This window comes from Pristiophorus japonicus, chromosome 2, assembly GCF_044704955.1.
Source record: "Pristiophorus japonicus isolate sPriJap1 chromosome 2, sPriJap1.hap1, whole genome shotgun sequence".
In the NCBI taxonomy this organism is placed as follows: Eukaryota; Metazoa; Chordata; class Chondrichthyes; family Pristiophoridae; genus Pristiophorus; species Pristiophorus japonicus.
Genome location: NC_091978.1, coordinates 84,338,647 through 84,362,951, shown reverse-complemented (window position 1 = coordinate 84,362,951; position 24,305 = coordinate 84,338,647). Strand labels below are relative to the sequence as shown.

The following is a 24,305-nucleotide window of genomic DNA, read 5'->3' as shown; positions in this document are numbered from 1 at the left end:
TGAGACCACACCGAGTATTGTGTGCAGTTTTGGTCTCCTAATTTAAGGACATTCTTGCTATTGAGAGAGTGCAGTGAAGATTCACCAGACTGATTCCCGGGATAGCAGGACTGACATATGAAGAAGGACTGGATCGACTAGGCTTATATTCACTGGAATTTATCTCAGAAGCATTTAAAATTCTGACGGGATTGGACAGGTTAGATGCAGGAAGAATGTTCCCGATGTTGGGGAAATCCAGAACCAGGGGTCACAGTCTAAGAATAAGGGCTCAGCCATATAGGACTGAGATGAGGAGAAACTTTTTCACCCAGAGAATTGTGAACCGATGGAATTTTCTACCACAGAAAGTTGTTGAGTCCAGTTCGTTGGATATATTCAAAAGGGAGTTAGATGTGGCCCTTACGGCTAAAGGGATCAGGGGGTATGGAGAGAAGGCAGGAGTGGGGTACTGAAGTTGCATGATCAGCCATGATCATATTGAATGGTGGTGCAGCTCAAAGGGCCGAATGGCCTGCTCCTGCACCTATTTTCTATGTTTCTATGTTTACATTGTAAAAGTAGGCTATGCACCTGCTTTTATCAGGTGCAAGAGCTTTGAGGACATTTGCTGGGCAAGATATGGGTAAATACTACAATCTAGTTCCTGCAAATGTCCTCGCTCCCGACATGTGGATGATCTGTCAAGCTGGAGCTTGACAGATAGGAAAAGCTGGTTTTCAGCGCATGCGCATTGTGTTTTGAAAACTGGCTTTTGCGATGCTTTCCCAGGTCCGTAGACACGCCGTACGGACCTGGGGAGGCCGGAATTTCTGGGCCACGGAATTCTCATTGCTATCAATGAGAATACTGTACCATCATTGGTTGTCCAGTCACGTGACGCCAGAATCTACGTGTGAACCTCGAGGACGGGAGCACGTTCCGAAGCGCAGGAAGAGAAGGCCTCCCACAGGAATCTCAGGCACTTCGGGACCACCAGGTACTTTCGTTAAAAATTCTCAGGTCGGAGGCGTTCGTCCGAAGAAAGCCCCCAACCCGAATTTCAGGCCCAATATAAACTGAGTTTTGAAATGCATTAAGTAAATAGGGCTTTTAATTCAAAGATGTCAAAGTTTGATACTATACGTTTCAGTACTGAAGAAAGTGAAATGAATTTAAATTTATATGTGTGGACATTTGTAGTCTCTGGTTCTGTAAAGTGTACTATTAAGCAATAATAGTCATGTATCCCATTTTCAAAAATTAGCTGTTGATAGCCAGATTGCCTCGAAATCAGAGGTTCTGGGTTCAATGCTCCACTCCAGGACTGGAGGTTACAATTCAGGGTGACACGAACAATGCAATACAGGAGTGCTGCATTGTTGCCAATGATGTGTCAAACAGAAGCTTTGTCTACCTATTCTACGTGGATGTGTGAGTTAAAAATCCCCAAAATCCAAACACCAGCACAAAAAAAATATAAACTTCAAAAATCCCCCAATCCTATTCAATGAACAGCAGAACGTTTTCTTGGTGCTAACCAACATTCCACTCTCAAATACCATCACCAAAACAAACATTAACTGGACATTCACTTAACAACTGTATTTTAAAGTAATTAACTGGTTCTGAATCTTTGAGACATCCCAATTATATAAGGCACAGTATCATTGCAAGTTCTTTAAGTTTCCAATCCAGAAATTAATGACATTGTACAAAACTCTTGAGACACCAACATACACGAATCATCAATTATTTGTGCTTATGCACACCTGTGAACCAAGTACATTGATATACAGTCATTCCACGCAACTTGTTGAAGATCTTGAGAATTATTGGTGTAAAAGTGATGAAGTAAGAATTAGTAATGTTACTCATTTGGGTAATTAAACATTGCTACGCCAAAGGGAATTAATTTTTCAGTGAGACAGAAATTCATTTTAATGTACATCTACAGTGCATAGCCACAGCCTACCAGCTAATTTCACTATTTAAATCAATTATTACCTCAATGACTGCAAAAGAATTTGGTTTACATTTAGCCATTGTATATTGCAGGTTCCCTCTACATCAATGAAATGAAGATTGATTAATACATGGTGGATATAATAGTGCCTTGAAAATAATGTTATAAATAAATGTATTCAACTTATCAGATGAGCTAAACATTAGCATGGACCTGTATTAACATATATATTAGACTCAAGTGGAATATCACAATGCCATTAGAAAATGATAAAACATTGATAAATACAGCTATTTTGGGAATCTGGACGACAACTATTATTAATTTAAGCCTCAGATGAATAATTAACTAGCTGTTATTTTTTGCATCAATTACAATCCTGAAGCTGTTGTGGTGTTCAGCAATACTCTAAAATAAGTCTGTCCACCGAAGCTACTGTTGAGCTTCTTTCAATAGAAAAGGTGCACTTTAACCGCGTCATCTCATTAATCTCAAATTCACAATATTAAACAAACAGAAGTCCGAGAAGAGTCACAATCCAAAAAAGGTATTTGTTCATAAGGTTTAACATCAACTAATCTGTAAAGGACATCTCAAATTAATAATTACATCATCAACATTTTACAGCAAAGAAGCCTATTTAGACCAGTGTGCCAATGCTGGTTCTCTGAAGAGCTATCACATTTAGTCCCGTTCCCCATACCCCTTTTAAGTTATTTTCCCAAATATTTATCCCCATGCCTTTTAAAAGCTATAATGGATTCTGTTTCCACTATTGTTGTAGGGCATTCAAGGTCCTAACAATCCTCTTTGTAAAAAGAAAATGTTCCTAATTTCCCTTTATCTACTTTTGATGATTTTAAATGTATGCCCTCTAAGTACCGGCTCATTGACTACTGGAATAATTTTGCTCTATTTATCATTCTCTTTAGTCTCGTGTATCTAAAGCCACTCATCCCTTGTACCAACATAGCAAATTGCTTCTGCACCCTCTCCATGGCCTTGAAACCCTCTCTAAAGTAAGATACTCGAAACGATATACAAAATTTTAACTGTAGCCCAACCAATAGGCATAGGTTTTGCATTAGCTCTTTGCTTTTGTACTTTAAAACATGGAAGGATATTTTGATAGACTTGTGTACCTGAAGTCTCTCTACTCCTTTTAAAGTTTTACCATTTAGTATACATTTCCTCTCCTTATTCTCCCTCACAAAATTCATCACACATTTCTCTGCATTACATTTTGTCATTTATCTGCTCAATCTACTAATCTATGCCCTCCTGAAGTCACAGAAAGTTAACCACACTCACTTATTTTTGCATTGTCTGCAAATCTTCACAGTGTCTCTTATAATTTATATTGAGAAAAGCAGTGGTCCCAATAATGCCTCTGGGGGTCATCACAGTTTGTCAGCCCCTTGTCTTAAAAACATCCATTAACTACTCCTTTTTTTTCTGTCCTTCAACTACCTGTTGCCACTTTCCCTTTAATACCATGGGGGAGAAATTGACCATTTTTATAGTCCCATTAGCATCTCCGAGGGGCGCTGATTTGGTACAATGAGGTTATCGCTCGGGGTAGAGGGGGAGGGGTTGACAGCGCCTCCGGGGAAATTGCCTGGAGGTTTTGGGGGGTGGGGGGGCGTTGTACAGTTAGTGCTGCACCCCGCGATTTGCGTCCCGGGCAGGCACATGCACACCGATTACGTCATCGCCGTGCGCACCAACCCCTTAGCGCCCCATGGGGGAAATTGCCCCGCAGGAACGCTGTCGGTGCCGGGCGATGCTACCCACAGATGCTGTGGTGGCTGGGGCGCTGTGGCCGCCCTTAAAGGGGAGGGCCTGGCATCAGAGCTGCAATCTTATTTTAATTGTCGACCAACTCTGCAGTCGGCTCGACAATGGCAGCTGCTGGTTTGGCTGTGCCACCAAGAGGCAGCCCGGCACCCTCTCTTGGGTGCAGGGCGGTAGGCCCGGCCAAAACCCTCCCTGATGGCCTAGTGGGCACCACGGAAGTGGCTGCAGAGTTTGCAGTGGCCCTCACCTTTAAGAGAAGGGGAGGGGAGTCGTGCTGGCGTGGTCAGCATGGCGCTGACTGATAACACCCCGCTTCCACCGCGCTCCCGCCCCTCGGAGATGCAAAGCACCTCAGATAGCGCTCGGACAATTTTTTTCAAGTTAAAGAGCCGAATTCCGGGTTATTTTTCTTCCCTTGGTGCCGGGCGATAAATCTCCATTTTATTTGTATTATGCGCCCCAAACCAGGCGCGGGGCAATTTCACCCCTACAATTAACTTAACTTTATAAACAAGTCTTCGAAATGGCATCTTATCAAATGCCATCAAATCCATATGCACAACATCCACTGCATTTCTTTCATCAATACACTTTAGTATTTACTCAAATAACTCAATTAGGCTCATCAATCACAATTTGACTTTATAAAGTCACACTAGCTGTTCTCAATTAACATGTCTTTCCATGCATCATTAAAACCATTACTCCCTCACCCTGGCCATTTCCCCTGGTACGGCTCTTATCTCCGCTCCCTTACACCCAAGGGACGCAGACGCGAACGGATATGGCGGACAACTAGTTTAACCATTCATTGCCAGAGCTGGCTGGATAACATAAAGCATGATCAGGTCCTGCTCTCATCTGCCAAAACTGCTCATTATTCCAGGCCATCCAAAACTCTGCTGCCCGTGTCCAAACGCACACCAAGTTCCGTTCACCCATCATCTCTGTGCTCACTGACCTGAAATGGCTCCCGGTTAAGCCACGCCTCTATTTTAAAATTCTCATCCTAGTTTTCAAATCCTTCCATGGCTTCGCTCCTCCCCATCTCTGTAATCGCCTCCAACCCTACAACCCTCCGAGATGTCTGTGCTCCTCAAATTCTGGTCTCTTGAGCATCCCAGATTTTAATTGCTCCACCCTTGGTGGCTATGCTTTCAGCTGCCAAGGATCTAAGCTCTGGAATTCCCTCCATAATCCTCTTCACCTCTATTTCCTCCTTTAAGATGCTCCTTTAAACCTACCTCTGACAAAGCTCTGTCCCAATATTTTGGGAGTTTTGTGTCAGGCATGCGAACAAAGTGGCCCAACAAGACTCCCAAAGCAAGTGTTCTACTCGGAACTCCTACATGGCAGGCGAGCCCAAGGTGGGCAGAGGAAACGTTTCAAGGACACCCTCAAAGCCTCCTTGATAAAGTGCAACATCCCCAATGACACCTGGGAGTCCCTGGCCAAAGACCGCCCTAAGTGGAGGAAGTGCATTCGGGAAGGCACTGAGCACCTCGAGTCTCATCGCCAAGAGCATGCAGAAACTAGGTGCAGGCAGTGGAAGGAGTGTGCGGCAAACCAGTCCCACCTACCCTTTCCCTCAACGACTGTCTGTCCCACCTATGACAGAGACTGTAATTCCCGTATTGGATTGCTCAGTCACCCAAGAGCTCATTTTTAGAGTGGAAGCAAGTCTTCCTCGATTTCGAGGGACTGCCTATGATGATGATGCCCCAATATCTCCTTAGTTTCGAATTGTGTTTGGTAACACTCCTACATTGGGATGTTTTACTACATTAAAGGCGTTATATAAATACAAGTAGTTGTTGTTATTTATCCTATATTACGGTCTCTAGTAGCCTACTTACCCACTATCTACAAAGACCAGGTAACCATTGAGCAGTCAATCAGTTTCTCCCTTATGGAATAGAAGTGTCATGTTTGCAACCCTCCAATCTCCTTTCCAGGGACTTGAGCACATAAATCTGGGTTGACATTCCAGTGCAGTGTTGAGGAGGTGCTGTCTTTCGGATGAGACGTTAAACCAAGGCCCCGTCTGCTTTCTCAATGGACGTAAAAGATCCCATGGCACTGAAGAGATGTGGTTGCAAGGTGACCAGGACTGGGAACTAAATATTATGGGGTATTTGACAATCTGGAATGACAGACAGAAAGGTAAAGAAGGTGGGGTAGCTCTGTTCATAAAGGATGGAATCACTGCACTAGTGAGAAATGATATTGGCTCAAATGATCAGGATGTTGAAACAGTTTGAGTGGACATAAGGAATAATAAGCAATAATAAGTGGCGTTGCTGGTTAAAGAGGAAATTAATGCAATAGTAAGGAAGGACATTAGTTTGGATGATGTGGAATCGGTATGGGTGGAGCTACGGAATACCAAAGGGCAGAAAACGCTAGTGGGAGTTGTGCACAGACTACCAAACGGTAGTAGTGAGGTTGGGGACAGCATCAAACAAGAAATTAGGGATGCGTGCAATAAAGGTACAGCAGTTATCAGGGGCGACTTTAATTGACATATTGATTGGGCTAACCAAACTGGTAGAAATGCGGTGGAGGAGGATTTGCTGGAGTGCATTAGTAATGGTTTTCTAGACCAATATGTCGAGGAACCAACTAGAGTGCTGGCCATCCTAGACTAGGTGATGTGTAATGGGAAAGGACTAATTAGCAATCTTGTTGTGCGAAGCCCCTTGGGGAAGAGTGACCATAATATGGTAGAATTCTTTTATTAAGATGGAGAATGACAGAGTTAATTCAGACACTAGGGTCCTAAACTTAAGGAAAGGTAACTTCGATGGTATGAGACGTGAATTGGCTAGAACAGACTGGAGAATGATTCTTAAAGGGTTGACGATGGATAAGCAATGGCAAACATTTAAAGATCACATGGATAAACTTCAGCAATTGTACATCCCTGTCTGGAGTAAAAATAAAACGGGGAAGGTGGCTCAACCGTGGCTAACAAGGGAAATTAAGGATAGTGTTAAATCGAAGGATGAGGCATATAAATTGGCCAGAAAAAGCAGTAAACCTGAGGACTGGAAGAATTTTATAATTCAGCAGAGGAGGACAAAGGGTTTAATTAGGAGGGGGAAAATAGAGTATGAAAGGAAGCTTGCTGGGAACATAAAAACTGACTGCAAAAGCTTCTATAGATATGTGAAGAGAAAAAGATTAGTGAAGACAAATGTAGGTACCTTGCAGTCAGATTCAGGTGAATTTATAACGGGGAACAAAGAAATGGCGGACCAGTTGAACAAATACTTTGGTTCTGTCTTCAAGAAGGAAGACACAAATAACCTTCTGGAAATACTAGGGGACCGAGGGTCTAGTGAAAAGGAGGAACTGAAGGATATCCTTATCAGGCAGGAAATTGTGTTTGACTGGGCCTGTATTCACTGGAGTTTAGAAGGATGAGAGGGGATCTCATAGAAACATATAACTGGACTGGACAGGTTAGATGCAGGAAGAATGTTCTCAATGTTGGGGAAGTCCAGAACTAGGGGACACAGTCTAAGGATAAGGGGTAAGCCATTTAGGACTGAGATGAGGAGAAACGTCTTCACTCAGAGTTGTTAATCTGTGGAATTCCCTACTGCAGAGAATTGTTGATGCCAGTTCATTGGATATATTCAAGAGGGGTTAGAAATGGCCCTTACGGCTAAAGGGATCAAGGGGTATGGAGAGAAAGCAGGAAAGGAGTACTGAGGTGAATGATCAGCCATGATCTTATTGAATGGTGGTGCAGGCTCGAAGGGCCGAATGGCCTACTCCTGCACCTATTTTCTATGTTTCTATGCAAGTCGCTGGTGGGCGTGGTCTATGGGCCCCCTAACAGTAGCAACTCTGTTGGTCGGAGTATAAACCAGGAAATAGTGGGGGCTTGTAAAAAGGGTACAGCAATAAACATGGGTGACTTTAACCTGCATATTGATTGGACAAATCAAATTGGTCATGGTAGCCTTGAGGAAGAGTTCATAGAGTGCATCAGGGACAGGTTCCTTGAGTAGTATGTAAGAGGACCAACCAGGGAGCAGGCTATCTTAGATCTGGTCCTGTGTAATGAGACAGGATTAATAACCAATCTCCTAGTAAAGGATCCCCTTGGAATGAGTGATCATAGCATGGTTGAATTTCAAATTCAGATGGAAGGTGAGAAAGTTGGATCCCAAACCAGCATACTAAGCATAAATAAAGGAGACTACAAAGGTATGAGGGAAGAGTTGGCCAAAATGGACTGGGAAATAGATTAAAGTGTAGGACGGTTGAAGAACAGTGGTGCACATTTAAGGAGATATTTCACAACTCTCAAGAAAAATATATTCCAGTGAGGAGAAAAGGGTGTAAAAGAAAAGATAGCCATCCGTGGCTAACTAAAGAAATAAAGGAAGGTATCCAATTAAAAAGAAGGGCATACAAAGTGGCCAAAACTAGTGAGAGGACAGAAGATTTGGAAGCTTTTAAAAGCCACCAAAGAATGACTAAAAAAATGATTAAGAAAGGGAAGATAGACTATGAAAATAAACTAGCACGAAATATAAAAACAGATAGCAAGAGTTTCTATAGGTATATAAAAAGGAAAAACGGGGCTGAAGTAAATATTGGTCCCATGGAGGACAAGACCGGGGAATTAGGAATGGGGAACATGGAGATGGCAGAAACCCTGAACAAATATTTTGTATCAGTCTTTAAAGTAGAGGACACTAACAATATCCCAACAGTGGACAGTCAAGAGGCTATAGGGGGGGGGGGGGTTGGGGGGGGGGGAAGGGGGAGGAACTTAACACACTCACAATCACTAAGGAGATGGTACTTTGTAAGATAATGGGACTAAAGGCAGATAAATCCCCTGGACCTGAAGGCATGCATCCTAGGGTCTTGAGAAGTAGCAGCAGGGATGCATTGGTTGTAATTTACCAAAATTCCCTGGATTCTGGAGAGGTCCCAGCAGAGAAAACTGCAAATGTGATGCCCCTATTTAAAAAAGGAGGCAGACAAAAAGCAAGAAACTATAGACCAGTTAGCCTAACATCTGTGGTTGGGAAAATTTTGGAGTCTATTATTAAAAGAAGCAGTCGCAGGACATTTAGAAAAGCAAAATTTGGTCAGGCAGATTCAGCATGGATTTATGAAAGGGAAGTCATGTTTGACAAATTTGCTGCAATTCTTTCAGGATGTAACGAACAGGGTGAATAAAGGGGAATCAGCGGATGTGGTATATTTGGATTTCCAGAAAGCATTCGATAAGGTGCCACATAAAAGGTTACTGCACAAGATAAAAACCCACGGGATTGGGGGTACTATATTAGCATGGATAGAGGATTGGTTAACTAACAGAAAACAAAGTTGGGATAAATGGGTCATTTTCCAGTTGGCAAACAGTAACTAGTGGGGTGCCACATTGATCAGTGCCTCAACTGTTTACAATTTATATTAATGACTTGAAAGAAGTAGCCAAGTTTGCTGACGATACAAAGATGGGACGAAAAGCAATGTATGAGGAGGACACAAAAAATCTGCAAAGGGATAAAGACAGGCTAAGGGAATTAAGGGTTACGGGGAGCAAGGGGGATAAAGTATAAAAGCAGAGAGGTCCTGCTACAACTGTACAGGGTATTGGTGAGGCCACACCTGGAGTACTGCATACAGATTTGGTCTCCGTATTTACGGAAGGATATACTTGCATTGGAGGCTGTTCAGAGAAGGTTCACGAGGTTGATTTCGGAGATGAGGGGGTTGAGCCTACAGGCCCGCAGATAGGCGGGGCCACAATATTGCATGCTCCCGCCCCGCCCTGTGGTAGCGAGTTCCACATTACTCTCTCCGGCTCTTGGTTTGAAATGGGGTTCGCCTACCCTGCCGGAGCAGGAGGACCTGCTCTGCTCTCGGGCCCGCAGGCTGGGCTGGATCGGGTTGACCTTACTCTCGGCTGTTCGCTGGCCAAGTGCAGAAGGCCAATTCAGGGAAGAAAGGAGTGCAGGCCTCTCTGGTGGCGACAAGGCATTTGCTCCCCCGGTGGCATTCAGGCCTCTCCGGTGGCGTCCGGACCTCTCCCTGGTGATGTCCAGGCGTTTGGGCCCCATTCTGGAACGGCTGGGCCTCTGCTTCCGCGCGGTGTTCCGGGTGTGGTAAAGCCAGGGTTTTGTGTGGCTGCGGGGGGCTGGAGCAGTGCCAAGGGAGGTAGCTTACGACTGACTTTCATTTCATTTTAAACTTTTAAACAACTTGGGAGAAACTTTTAAAACCTCTGGAGAAACTTATAAACAACGTGGAGGAACTTAAAAAAAATTTAAAAGAAAATAGTTCTTAAGTAATTGAATATTATACCCCAATCTAACTAGAAAATAGCTTGGTGTGTTTTATTAGCATAATTTTCAGTCATTTACTCACGACGACGCCCGGCGAGCAGGTGTACCTCCAACAGACGACCAGGTCATCGTCGCCCACCCCCACCCCTCTCCTGTGGCAGGCCTACATCCCTCCAGCGGTGGGCTCTCATTCCTCCAGCGACGGGCCTACCTGCCTCTCCTTGTCGATGGCTGGACCTTTCCTTCCCCACTGGTGACATGGCCTCTTCTACTGATGAGCATCACGGCTATGACTCTTCCGCTGTCCCATTCCTTGCTGACTTTCCACTCGGAACTCCAGCAGACAACTGACCTTCCTGATGCCTGCCCCCAACCATCAAGGGCGCTACTTGGCGCCGAGCTTGCGGCCAACATTTCGCCGTAGGCAATTAGGCTCATACAACACTGCCTGGTCTCCAGTCGTCTTGGACCCCCTTGCCACTGGATCAAGATCTTGCTCAGCTAAGCCTGTGTGGTGGCCGGTGTGCAACGGCCACCCCACGTTAAAAGAGCTCACGCACAGGCATCTTCCACTCCGTTAACATGAAGTACGGGACCTGGAACATCAGAACCCAATAGCAACTCCAATAGCAACAGGCCGGAACGCTGCACCACCATAGTTGTCCGGGAACTTAGGAGCTTTGACATCGACATCGCCGCCCTAAGAGAGACCCAGCGGGCAGGGGAAGGCCAGCTCAAGGAACAAGGTGGAGGTTACACCTTTTTCTGGAAAGGAAAACCAGAGGAAGAATGCCGCCTTCACGGAGTCAGCTTCGCTATCAAAAATGAGCTAGTTGACCACCTCAAAGACTCCCTGGCAGGGTTAACGAACGCCTCATGACTCTTCGACTCACCCTATCCCGGAACCAATGCACCACAGTCATCAGTGCGTACGCCCCAACACTCGATGCAATGGATGAGGCCAAAGAGGGTTTTTATTCCAACCTCGAAACATCTCTGTCCCGCATCCCCCCGGGGGACAAACTGATCCTCATAGGTGACTTCAACGCCAGGGTCGGCAAAGACACAGCACTCTGGGTAGGCTGATTGGCAGAGAGGGGATAGTGAAAGCCAACTCCGCAGTACCCTACTCCTGACAAAATGTCTAGAACATGAACTCCTCATCAACAACCACCTGTTCCGCCAGAGGGACAAATACAAGACATCGTGACAACACCCTCGCTCCAAACACTGGCACCTGCTCGACTATGTCATCATCCGAGCCAGGGATCGCAAGGATGTGCGCATCACTCGCACCAGGAGCGGACAACTGCTGGACAGACCACTACCTAATCCGATCCATCATCGACATTAACATAGCCCCATAGCAGAGGGGACAGCAGAAACAGTGCTGCAAAAAAGTCAATGCTGGGGCACTTAAAGACCCAGCTAAGAGAACCTTATACAGCCAGTGCCTCACAGCTAACCTTAATGACCCTGAGATGCTGAATGCCCACAGCGCTTGGTCTGCCCTCCAGGCCTCCATAATCAGTGCCTGTGAAGAGACACTTAGTCACTCAATCAGAAAACACCAGGACTGGTTTGATGAAAATGATCAGGAGATCCAAGAACTAAGAGATTGCAAGCGCAAAGCATTTCTGAGCCTTAAGCAACAACCCAACTCGGGAGCAGCAAAGCAACATTACAGATGGTTCAAGGCTGAGGTCCAACAAAAAACCCGGGACCTAAAGAACAGGTGATGGATGGAGAAAGCACAGGAGATACAGCTGGTGGACAGCCATGATGTGCGAAGATTCTTCATTGCAGTCAAGGCCACCTATGGTCCAAACTCCCAAGGCCCCACCCCATTGCTGGCCAAGAACGGGGAAATACTCATCAAGAACACCGGGGCAGTCAGGGCCCACTGGAAGGAGCACTTTGAAGATCTCCTCAACCGAGACTCTGCCTTTGACTCGATTGCTCTCGACTCCATCCCGCAGCATGCTACCCGCCGCCACCTCAGTGAAACCCTAATGTTGCACAAGGTAGGAAAAGTCTTAACATAGAAACATAGAAACATAGAAAATAGGTGCAGGAGCAGGCCATTCAGCCCTTCTAGCCTGCACCGCCATTCAATGAGTTCATGGCTGAACATGAAACTTCAGTACCCCCTTCCTGCTTTCTCGCCATAACCCTTGATCCCCCGAGTAGTAAGGACTTCATCTAACTCCCTTTTGAATATATTTAGTGAATTGGCCTCAACTACTTTCTGTGGTAGAGAATTCCACAGGTTCACCACTCTCTGGGTGAAGAAGTTTCTCCTCATCTCGGTCCTAAATGGCTTACCCCTTATCCTCAGACTGTGACCCCTGGTTCTGGACCTCCCCAACATTGGGAACATTCTTTCTGCATCTAACCTGTCTAAACCCGTCAGAATTTTATATGTTTCTATGAGGTCCCCTCTCATTCTTCTGAACTCCAGTGAATACAAGCCCAATTGATCCAATCTTTCTTGATAGGTCAGTCCCGCCATCCCGGGAATCAGTCTGGTGAACCTTCGCTGCACTCCCTCAATAGCAAGAATGTCCTTCCTCAAGTTAGGAGACCAAAACTGTACACAATACTCCAGGTGTGGCCTCACCAAGGCCCTGTACAACTGTAGCAACACCTCCCTGCCCCTGTATTCAAATCCCCTCGCTATGAAGGCCAACATGCCATTTGCTTTCTTAACCGCCTGCTGTACCTGCATGCCAACCTTCAATGACTGATGTACCATGACACCCAGGTCTCGTTGCACCTTCCCTTTTCCTAATCTGTCACCATTCAGATAATAGTCTGTCTCTCTGTTTTTACCACCAAAGTGGATAACCTCACATTTATCCACATTATACTTCATCTGCCATGCATTTGCCCACTCACCTAACCTATCCAAGTCACTCTGCAACCTAATAGCATCCTCCTCGCAGCTCACACTGCCACCCAACTTAGTATCATCCGCAAATTTGGAGATACTGCATTTAATCCCCTCGTCTAAATCATTAATGTACAATGTAAACAGCTGGGGCCCCAGCACAGAACCTTGCGGCACTCCACTAGTCACTGCCTGCCATTCTGAAAAGTACCCGTTTACTCCTACTCTTTGCTTCCTGTCTGACAACCAGTTCTCAATCCACGTCAGCACACTACCCCCAATCCCATGTGCTTTAACTTTGCACATTAATCTCTTGTGTGGGACCTTGTCGAAAGCCTTCTGAAAGTCCAAATATACCACATCAACTGGTTCTCCTTTGTCCACTTTACTGGAAACATCCTCAAAAAATTCCAGAAGATTTGTCAAGCATGATTTCCCTTTCACAAATCCATGCTGACTTGGACCTATCATGTCACCATTTTCCAGATGCACTGCTATGACATCCTTAATAATTGATTCCATCATTTTACCCACTACTGAGGTCAGGCTGACCGGTCTATAATTCCCTGTTTTCTCTCTCCCTCCTTTTTTAAAAAGTGGGGTTACATTGGCTACCCTCCACTCCATAGGAACTGATCCAGAGTCAATGGAATGTTGGAAAATGACTGTCAATGCATCCGCTATTTCCAAGGCCACCTCCTTAAGTACTCTAGGATGCAGGCCATCAGGCCCTGGGGATTTATCTGCCTTCAATCCCATCAATTTCCCCAACACAATTTCCCGACTAATAAAGATTTCCCTCAGTTCCTCTTCCTTACTAGACCCTCTGACCCCTTTTATATCCGGAAGTTTGTTTGTATCCTCCTTAGTGAATACCGAACCAAAGTACTTGTTCAATTGATCCGCCATTTCTTTGTTCCCCGTTATGACTTCCCCTGATTCTGACTGCAGGGGACCTACGTTTGTCTTCACCAACCTTTTTCTCTTTACATACCTATAGAAACTTTTGCAATCCGCCTTAATGTTCCCTGCAAGCTTCTTCTCGTACTCCATTTTCCCTGTCCTAATCAAACCCTTTGTCCTCCTCTGCTGAGTTCTAAATTTCTCCCAGTCCCCAGGTTCGCTGCTATTTCTGGCCAATTTGTATGCCACTTCCTTGGCTTTAATACTATCCCTGATTTCCCTAGATAGCCACGGTTGAGCCACCTTCCCCTTTTTATTTTTACGCCAGACAGGAATGTACAATTGTTGTACTTCATCCATGCGGTCTCTAAATGTCTGCCATTGCCCATCCACAGTCAACCCCCTAAGTATCATTCGCCAATCTATCCTAGCCAATTCTCGCCTCATACCTTCTCGCCTCATAAGACAGCTCAAGAACAACAAGGCCATGGGAGCGGATGGAATCCCTGCTGAGGCGCTAAAGTATGGCAGAGGCGCTGTTGGCGCAGATACATGACCTCCTCGCTCCCTCATCTGGAGGGAGGAGAGCATGCTGGGAGATCTCAGAGATGCTGTGATCGTGACCAACTTTAAAAAAGGGGACAAGTCCGACTGCGGCAATTACAGGGGAATTTCCCTGCTATCAGCCACTGGGAAAGTTGTCGCTACAGTCCTCCTCAACCGTCTTCTCCCTGTGACCGAGGAGCCCCTCCCGGAGTCACAGTGCAGATTTCGTCCCATACGGGAAACAACAGACATGATCTTTGCAACGCGACAGCTGCAGGAAAAATGCAGGGAGCAGCGCCAGCCCTTATACATAGCCTTCTTCGACCGTACAAAGGCCTTTGACACCGTCAACCGCGAGAGTCTATGGAGCTTCCTCCTCAGTTTCGGATGCCCCCAAAAGTTTGTCAACATCCTTCACCTGCTCCACGACGACATGCAGGCCGTGATCCTTACCAACGGATCCATTACAGACCCAATCCACGTCCGGACTGGGGTCAAACAGGGCTGCGTCATTGCTCCAACCCTCTTCTGTCAACAAGCTCCCCACTGGAGTGGAACTAAACTACAGAACCTGTGGGAAGCTGTTTAACCTATGCCGCCTCCAGGCCAGGTCCAAGATCTCCCTGCCATTGAGCTACAGTATGCGGACGACGCCTGCATCTGCGCACATTGAGGCTGAACTCCAGGATACATTCGACGTATTTACTGAGGCATACGAAAGCATGGGCCTTACGCTAAACATCCGTAAGGCAAAGGTCTTCCACCAGCCTGCCCTCGCCGCACAGCACTGCCCCCGTCATCAAGATCCACAGTGCGGCCCTAGACAATATGGACCATTTCCCATACCTCGGGAGCTTCTTATCAACAAAAGCAGACATTGATAGAGATTTAACACTGCCTCCATTGCGCCAGTGCATCATTTGGTCGCCTGAGGAAAAGAGTGTTCGAAGACCAGGTCCTCAAATGTACCACCAAGCTCATGGTCTACAGGGCTGTAGTAATTCCTGCCTTCCTGTATGGCTCAGAGGCGTGGACCACGTACAGTAGACACCAAGTCGCTGGAGATATATCACCAATGATGTCTCCGCAAGATCCTACAAATCCCCTGGGAGGACAGGTGCACCAACATCAGCGTTCTCGTCCAGGCTAACATCCCCAGCATTGAAGCACTGACCACACCTGATCAGGCCACATAGTTCGCATGCCAGACACGAGACTCCCAAAGCATGTGCTTTATTCGGAGCTCCTTCATGGCAAACGAGCCAAAGGTGGGCAGCGGAAATGTTACAAGGACACCCTCAAAGCCTCCCTGATAAAGTGCGACATCCCCACCGACACCTGGGAGTCCCTGGCCAAAGACCACCCTAAGTGGAGAAAGTGCATCCGGGAGGGCGCTAAGCACCTCGAGTCTCAACGCCAAGAGCATGCAGAAAACAAGCGCAGACAGCGGAAAGAGCATACGGCAAATCAGTCCCACCCACCCCTTCCCTCAACGACTATCTGTCCCACCTGTGAGAGTCTGTGCCTCTCGTATTGGACTGTTCAGCCACTAAAGAACTCACTTCAGGAGTGGAAGCAAGTCTTCCTCAATTCCGAGGGACTGCCTATGATGATGATGGGCCTTTACACATAGGAGTTCAGAAGAATGAGAGGTGATCTTATTGAAACATAAGACAATGAGAGGGCTCGACAAGGTGGATGCAGAGGATATTTCCACTCATAGGGGAAACTAAAACTAGGACACAGTCTTAGAATAAGGGGCATTTAAAACTGAGATGAGGAGAAATTTCTTCTGAGGGTTGGAAAATCTATGGAATTCTCTGTTCCAGAGCGTTGTGGTGGCTGGGTCATTGAATATTTTTAAGGCAGAGATAGACAGATTTTTGAGCGATAAGAGAGTAAACAGTTATGGGGAGAGGGCATGTGGAGCTGATTCCATGAATTCCATGATCACATTGAATGGTGGAGCAGGCTCGAGAGGTCAAATGGCCTACTCCTGCTCCTATTTCTTATGTTCTTATGTCTCCTCCAAGGGGTTGAGGTGAGATTAGAAATGGGAGCTGTGCCTCGTGCTCGATACAGATTGTTGGTAGATGAGTGATTGGGGGTTGAGTCGTGCAATGAGCAGCGTGTGAAACTAGTAATGAAGTTGGTAGGAGACAGCTTTTGAAGATGCATTCACTGACCTTGAACACTGAGGTCATGAAGCTTCTTTGGGCACTGGAGCCAGGTGTTGGGGTCACACTGCTGGCAGTGACGATCTCGCTGATGTGGTCCCACATGGTTCTTGCTGGAGGGCCTCCTGGCCCCTGTGGGTAGTGTTGACCCCCTGCACAAAGCTGGAGTGCCGCCCTGTGTGCCCCTTCCCTGGCTTGCTGAAGCATTTGTGTTAATGCTGAAGCACATTTCCCATTTTTTGAGGTTTGGAAGGGAATTCTGCTCCCAGAGCTGAAGACTCTCATTTGGGAATTCTTTTTAATGTTAAATATTTTTAAAAAGGCAGTAAGGGCTGAAAACTGCATTTTTTCCACATCATTTTAATTAGTTCAAAAGGTATTGCTCTTTTATTGCTTGCCTTTTTAATGACCCACAATGCTTAGTGAACTCTATTGCTTCGCTTCCAGAGGCTGTTAGAAGATGGAACACTGCTTCTGGATACCAACTTCGACACCCATTCTTGCAATGACACGACAAGGAAGGCATTACATGGCAAGTTAGTGCTGGGCTAAAAACCTTTTATAGCTTTGTCGATTTTCAGTGACCGTTATCTGAGGCCGTGGCAACACTGGCAACTCTCGTAGTGGCCACGAGATTTCAACCTTTAGTTTGGACATAACGTAAGAAATATGAGCAGGTGTAGGCCATATGGCCCCATGGCCCCTCCAGCCCGCTCTGCCATTTAATACGATCATGGCTGAACCGATCATGGAGTCAGGTTCATTTCCCTGCCCGCTCCCCATAACCCCCTAATCCCTTATCGGTTAAGAAACTGTATCTCTGTCTTAAATTTATTCAATATCCCGGCTTCCACAGCTCTCTGAGGCAACGAATACCACAGATTTACAGCCCTCAGAAGAAATTCCTCCTCATCTCAGCTTTAAATTGGCAGCCCCTTATTCTAAGATTATGCCCCCTAGTTCTAGTCTCCCCTAGCAGTGGAAACAGCCTCTGCATCCACCTCGTCAAGCCCCCTCATAATCTTATACATTTCGATAAGGTCACCTCTCATTCTTGTGAATTCCAATGAGTAGATCATCATCAACATAGGCAGTCCCTTGGAATCGAGGAAGACATGCTTCCACTCTAAAAGTGAGTTCTTTGGTGGCTGAACAATCCAATGCGAGAGCCACAGACCCTGTCACAGATGGGACAGACATTCGTCGGGGGAAGGGGGGGGGGGGGGGAGATGGGACTGATTTGCCGCACGCTCCTTCCGCTGCCTGCGCCTGACCTCTTCATGCTCGCGGCGTAGAGATTCGAAGAGCTCAACGCCCTCCCGGATGCACTTTCTCCACCTAGGACGGTCTTCGGCCAGGGACTCCCAGGTGTCGGTGGTGATGTCGCACTTTACCAGGGTGGTTTGGAGGGTGTCCTTGTAACGTTTCCGCCGCCCACCTTTGGCTCCTTTGCCGTGAAGGAGCTCCGCATAGAGCAATTGCTTTGGGAGTCTCGTGTCTGGCATATGAACTATGTGGCCTGCCCAGCGGAGCTGATCAGGTGTGGTCAGTGCTTCAATGCTGGGGATGTTAGCCTGGACGAGGACGCTGATGTTGGTGCGCCTGTCCTCCCAGGGGATTTGTAGGATCTTGCGGAGACATCGTTGGTGATATATCTCCAGTGACTTGAGGTGTCTTCTGTACATCGTCCATGCCTCTGATTCACACAGGAGGGCAAATATTATAACAGCCCTGTAGACCATTAGCTTGGTAGTAGATTTGAAGGCCTGGTCTTCGAACACTCTTTTCCTCAGGTGGCCAAAGGCTGCACTGGCGCACTGGAGGCGATGTTGAATCTCCGCATCAATGTCTGCCTTTGTTGATAAAAGGCTCCCAAGATATGGGAAGCGGTCCACATTGTCAAGGGCCGTGCCGTGAATCTTGATGACGGGGGGGGGGGGGCAGTGCTTTGCGGCGAGGGCAGGCTGAAGGAGGATCTTTGTCTTACGGATGTTAAACGTAAGGCCCATGCTTTCATATGCCTCAGTGAATATATCCTGGAGTTCAGCCTCAAAATGTGCGCAGACGTAGGCGTCGTCCACGTAATGCAGCTCAACGACAGAGGTTGGGGTGATCTTGGACCTGGCCTGGAGGCGGCGTAGGTTAAACAGCTTCCCACTGGTTCTGTAGTTTAGTTCCACTCCAGCGGGGAGCTTGTTGACTGAGAGGTGGAGCATGGCAGCGAGGAAGATTGAGAAGAGAGTTGGAGTGATGACGCAGCCCTGTTTGACTCCGGTCCGGACGTGGATTGGGTCTGTAATGGAACTGCTGGTAAGGATCACGGCCTGCATGTCATCGTGGAACAGGTGAAGGAGGTTGACAAACTTTTGGGGGCATCCAAAACAATGAGTAGAGGCCCAACCTCCTCAACCTTTCCTCATAAATCAACCCCCTCATCTTCGGAATCAACCTAGTGAACCTTCTCTGAACTGCCTCCAAAGCAAGTATATCTTTTCGTAAATATGGAAACCAAAACTGTACGCAGTTTTCCAAATTTACTTAGGAAAAAAAAGGCACATGAAAAACATTTCAGTTAGCAATTTCTGACGAAAGTTCATTGACCTGAAACATTAACTCTTTTTTTTCTCTCCACAAATGTTGCCCGACTGCTGATTATTTCCACCATTTTCTGTTTTTATGTCAATAAGCAATTTGGCTGATTTGTAGGAATCCAGTGGCCAGATTATATAGCCCTGTGGTTGCACACTTTCATAACATAAGAACATAAGAAATAGGAGGAGTAGACCACACGGCCCCTCGAGCCTGCTCCACCATTCAACACAATCATGGCTAATCCGATCATGGACTCAGGTCCACTTGCCCGCCCGTTCCCCATAACCCCTTAATCCCTTATCGGTTAAGATGCTGTCTATCTCTGTCTTAAATTTATTCAATGTCCCGGCTTCCACAGCTCTCTGAGGCAGCGAATTCCACAGCTTTACAACCCTCAGAAGAATTCCTCCTCATCTCATTTTCAAATTGGCGGCCCCTTATTCTAAGATCATGCCCTCTAGTTCTAGTCTCCCCCATCATGAAAACAGACTCTCTGCATCCACCTTGTCAAGCCCCCTCATAATCTTATACATTTCAATAAGATCACCTCTCATTCTTCTGAATTCCAATGAGTAGAGGTCCAACCTCCTCAACCTTTCCTCATAAGTCAACCCCCTCATCTCTAGAATCAACCTAGTGTACCTTCTCTGAACTGCCTCCAAAGCAAGTATATCCTTTCGCAAATATGGAAACTAAAACTGCATGCAGTAGTCCAGGTGTGGCCTCACCAATACCCTGTATAACTGTAGCAAGATTTCCTTGCTTTTATACTCCATCCCCTTTGCAATAAAGGCCAAGATTCCATTGGCCTTCCTGATCACTTGCTGTACCTGCATGCTATTCTTTTGTGTTTCATGTACAAGTACCCCCAAGTCCTGCTGTACTGCAGCAGTTTGCTTGTTCTTTGATTTTTTTCTTCCAAAGTGCACACTTTCCAACATTATACTCCAGCTGCCAAATTTTTGCCCACTCACTCACTTGTCCTTTTGCCGATTTTGTGTCCTCCTCACACATTGCTTTTCCTCCCATCTTTGTATTGTCAGCAAACTTGGCTACGTTACACTCGGTCCCTTCTTCCAAGTCCTTAATATAGATTGTAAATAGTTGGAGTCCCAACACTGATCCCTGCGGCACCCCACTAGTTACTGATTGCCAACCAGAGAATGAACCATTTATCCTGACATTAGTAACCTGCCTTCATTTCCAAGGACTAGATCCAGCACTGCTTCTTTCTTTGTTCAACTAAAACATACTGATCAAGTAAGTGGTCCTGGATAGCCATTAACATTACTTTTATCATAATCTATCTTTGGGTCAATTAAAGTCACTCATTATGACCCTGCATTGCTCTCACATAAGTCCAAATATCTTTTCCTCAGCCTCCTTTCCACTATTTGGCAATCTATAATACACTACAATTAAAACAACAGGTCTCTTAAACTCTAGCCAGATTCAGCTTTTCACCATCCCCTGTATCGTCACTATGTTCGAGTGCTGTAATAGAATCTTTGATTAATACTGCCACCGCTCTACCCCTTTTTTCCTTCTCTAACCTTCCTGAATATTTTGCGACCAGGAATGTTCAGCTCCCACTCCTACCCTACAAACCATGTTTGGTAATGCTATTAAATGATAGGGGCGGAGGGGGCTAAGTAATTTGCACCTGTAGTTCACCAATTCTATTCATGATACTTTGTGCATTTACGTACATAGAACTCAAATCTGCTTCTATCGGCTTGACAATTTTATTTGCACTACCACTTCCTCCTGTTCCAGATTTGATGGATGATCACCATCCTTGCTAACTTGGTCTGTGGGGTGACTACCCTGGGAATATGCATTCCTTTGCACATGTAACAGAGTACAACAGCTGCTCCTCAAGCTCAGAAATGTTGAGCTTGAACACCAGCAGTTGAAAATACATCCTGCATGTGTGGTCGCCCAAGACCTCCAACATCGTATAGCCGTTGCATTGTCACCACTTTTGGCAAGATGGTGATTTAATCTCTCAAGTATAATTTTAGGCCAATGCACCTCAAGGCTGAACTCCCTCTAAAGGTTAAACACTGATTTGTCTTAAACAACAGAGCTCAGATGAGTACATTCACTATTAAGCTTATGTTTATATTATCTTAATTTACACAATAGTCCAATACTATAACGCGAAACCAGGCTCATAGGTAAGGCACCAAATGCACAAGTTTAAACAGTTCCTGTACTGAACAGTTAAAATGAAGTAAAGTAAAAACAAAATGCAACAAAGTAAATAAATAAAAAGATTCAGTATTTATTGCCCCAATCATTGCCGCTAAACGCTGCACTTTGCTGACCTTTTGCACTCTACTCAGCATATGCACGTCAATAGTACATCAAAAACAGGATGTATTTTGCAGAAATACTGATGTCCATTGCGAGGAAAAATGAAAATAGAAACATAGAAAATAGGTGCAGGAGTAGGTCATTTGGACCTTCGAGCCTGCACCACCATTCAATAAAATCATGGCTGATCATTCCCTCAGTACACCTTTCCTGCTTTCTCTCCATACCCCTGGATACCTTTCGCCGTAAGGGCCATATCTAACTCCTTCTTGAATATATCCAATGAACTGGCATCAACAATTCTCTGCAGTAGGAAATTCCACAGATTAACAACTCTGAGTGAAGACGTTTCTCCTCATCTCAGTCCTAAATGGCTAACCCCTTATCCTTAGACTGTGTCCCCTAGTTCTGGACTTCCCCAACATTGAGAACATTCTTCCTGCATCTAACCTGTCCAGTCCAGTTATATGTTTCTATGAGATCCCCTCTCATCCTTCTCAACTCCAGTGTATAAAGGCCCAGTTGATCCAGTCTCTCCTCATATGTCAGTCCAGCTATCCCGGGAATCAGTCTGGTGAACCTTTGCTGCACTCCCTCAATAGCAAGAACGTCCTTCCTCAGATTAGGAGACCAAAACTGAACACAATATTTCAGGTGAGGCCTCACCAAGGCCCTGTACAACTGCAGTAAGATCTCCCTGCTCCTATACTCAAATCCCCTTGCTATGAAGGCCAACATACCATTTTGCCTTCTTCACCGCCTGCTGTGCCTGCATGCCAACTTTCAATGACTGATGAACCATGACACCCAGGTCTCGTTGCACCTCCCCTTTTCATAATCTGCCGCCATTCAGATAATATTCTGCCTTTGTGTTTTTGCCCCCAAAGTGGTAACCTCACATTTATCCACATTATACTGCATCTGCCATGCATTTGCCCACTCACCTAACCTGTCCAAGTCACCCTGCAGCCTCTTAGCGTCCTCCTCACAGCTCACACCACCACCCAGTTTAGTGTCATCTGCAAACTTGGAGATATTACACTCAATTCCTTCATCTAAGTCATTAATGTATATTGTAAAGAGCTGGGGTCCCAGCACTGAGCCCTGCGGCACCCCACTAGTCACTGCCTGTCATTCTGAAAAGGACCCGCTTATCCCGACTCTCTGCTTCCTGTCTGCCAACCAGTTCTCTATCCACATCAGTACATTGCCCCCAATACCATGTGTTTTGATTTTGCATACCAATCTCTTGTGTGGGACCTTGTCAAAAGCCTTTTGAAAGTCCAAATACACCACATCCACTGGTTCTCCCTTGTCCACTCTACTAGTTACATCCTCAAAAAATTCTAGAAGATTTGTCAAGCATGATTTCCCTTTCATAAATCCATGCTGACTTGGACCGATCCTGTCACTGCTTTCCAAATGCGCTGCAATTTCATCTTTAATAATTGATTCCAACATTTTCCCCACTACTGATGTCAGGCTAACCAGTCTATAATTACCTGTTTTCTCTCTCCCTCCTTTTTTAAAAAGTGGTGTTACATTAGCTACCTTCCAGTCCATAGGAACTGATCCAGAGTCGATAGACTGTTGCAAAATGATCACCAATGCATGCACTATTTCTAGGGCCACTTCTTTAAGTAATCTGGGATGCAGACTATCAGGCCTCGGTGATTTATCGGCTTTCAATCCCATCAATTTCCCTAACACAATTTCCCACCAAATAAGGATATCCTTCAGTTCCTCCTTCTCACTAGACCCTCGGTCCCCTAGTACTTCCGGAAGGTTATTTGTGTCTTTCTTCGTGAAGACAGAACCAAAGTATTTGTTCAACTGGTCTGCCATTTCTTTGTTCCCCATTATAAATTCACCTGAATCGAACTGCAAGGGACCTACGTTTGTCTTCACTAATCTTTTTCTCTCCACATATCTATAGAAGCTTTTGCGGTCAGTTTTTATGTTCCCGGCAAGCTTCCTCTCATACTCTATTTCCCCCCTCGTAATGAAATCCTTTGTCCTCATCTGCTGAATTCTAAATTTCTCCCAGTCTCCCAGCTGCTTTTTCTGGCCAATTTATATGCCTCTTCCTTGGATTTAACACTATCCTTAATTTCCCTTGTTAGTCACGGTTGAGCCACCTTCCCAGTTTTATTTTTACTCCAGATAGGGATGCACAGTTGTTGAAGTTCATCCATGTGATCTTTAAATGTTCGCCATTGCCTATCTACCGTCAACCCTTTAAATATCATTTGTCAGATATTCTAGCCAATTCCTGCCTCATACCATCGAAGTTACCTTTCCTTAAGTTCAGGACCCTAGTCTCTGAATTAACTGTCACTCTCCATCTTAATAAAAGAATTCTACCATATTATGGTCACTCTTCCTCAAAGGGCCTTGCACAACAAGATTGCTAATTAGTCCTTTCTCATTACACATCACCCAGTCTAGGATGGCCAGCCCTCTAGTTGCTTCCTTGACATATTGGTCTAGGAAACCATCCCTAATACACTCCAGGAAATCCTGCTCCACCTTATTGCTACCAGTTTGGTTATCCCAATCTATATGTAGATTAAAGTCACCCATGATAACTGCTGTACCTTCATTGCACGCGTCCCTAATTTCTTGTTTGATGCTGTCCCCAACCTCACTACTACTGTTTGGTGGTCTGTACACAACTCCCACTAATGTTTTCTGCCCTTTGGTATTCCGCAGTTTCACCCATACAGATTCCACACCATCCAAGCTAATGCCCTTCCTTACTATTGCGTTAATTTCCTCTTTAACGAGCAACGCTACCCCACCTCCTTTCTATAATGGGG

General features: G+C 45.7%; 1 protein-coding gene across 1 annotated transcript in view; it reads right to left on the bottom strand.

Moving 5' to 3' along the window:
• The window catches only part of tpgs2 (tubulin polyglutamylase complex subunit 2), a 71,777-nt gene that overhangs the window by 3,629 nt on the left and 43,843 nt on the right, over positions 1-24,305 (bottom strand). The window lies entirely within an intron of this gene.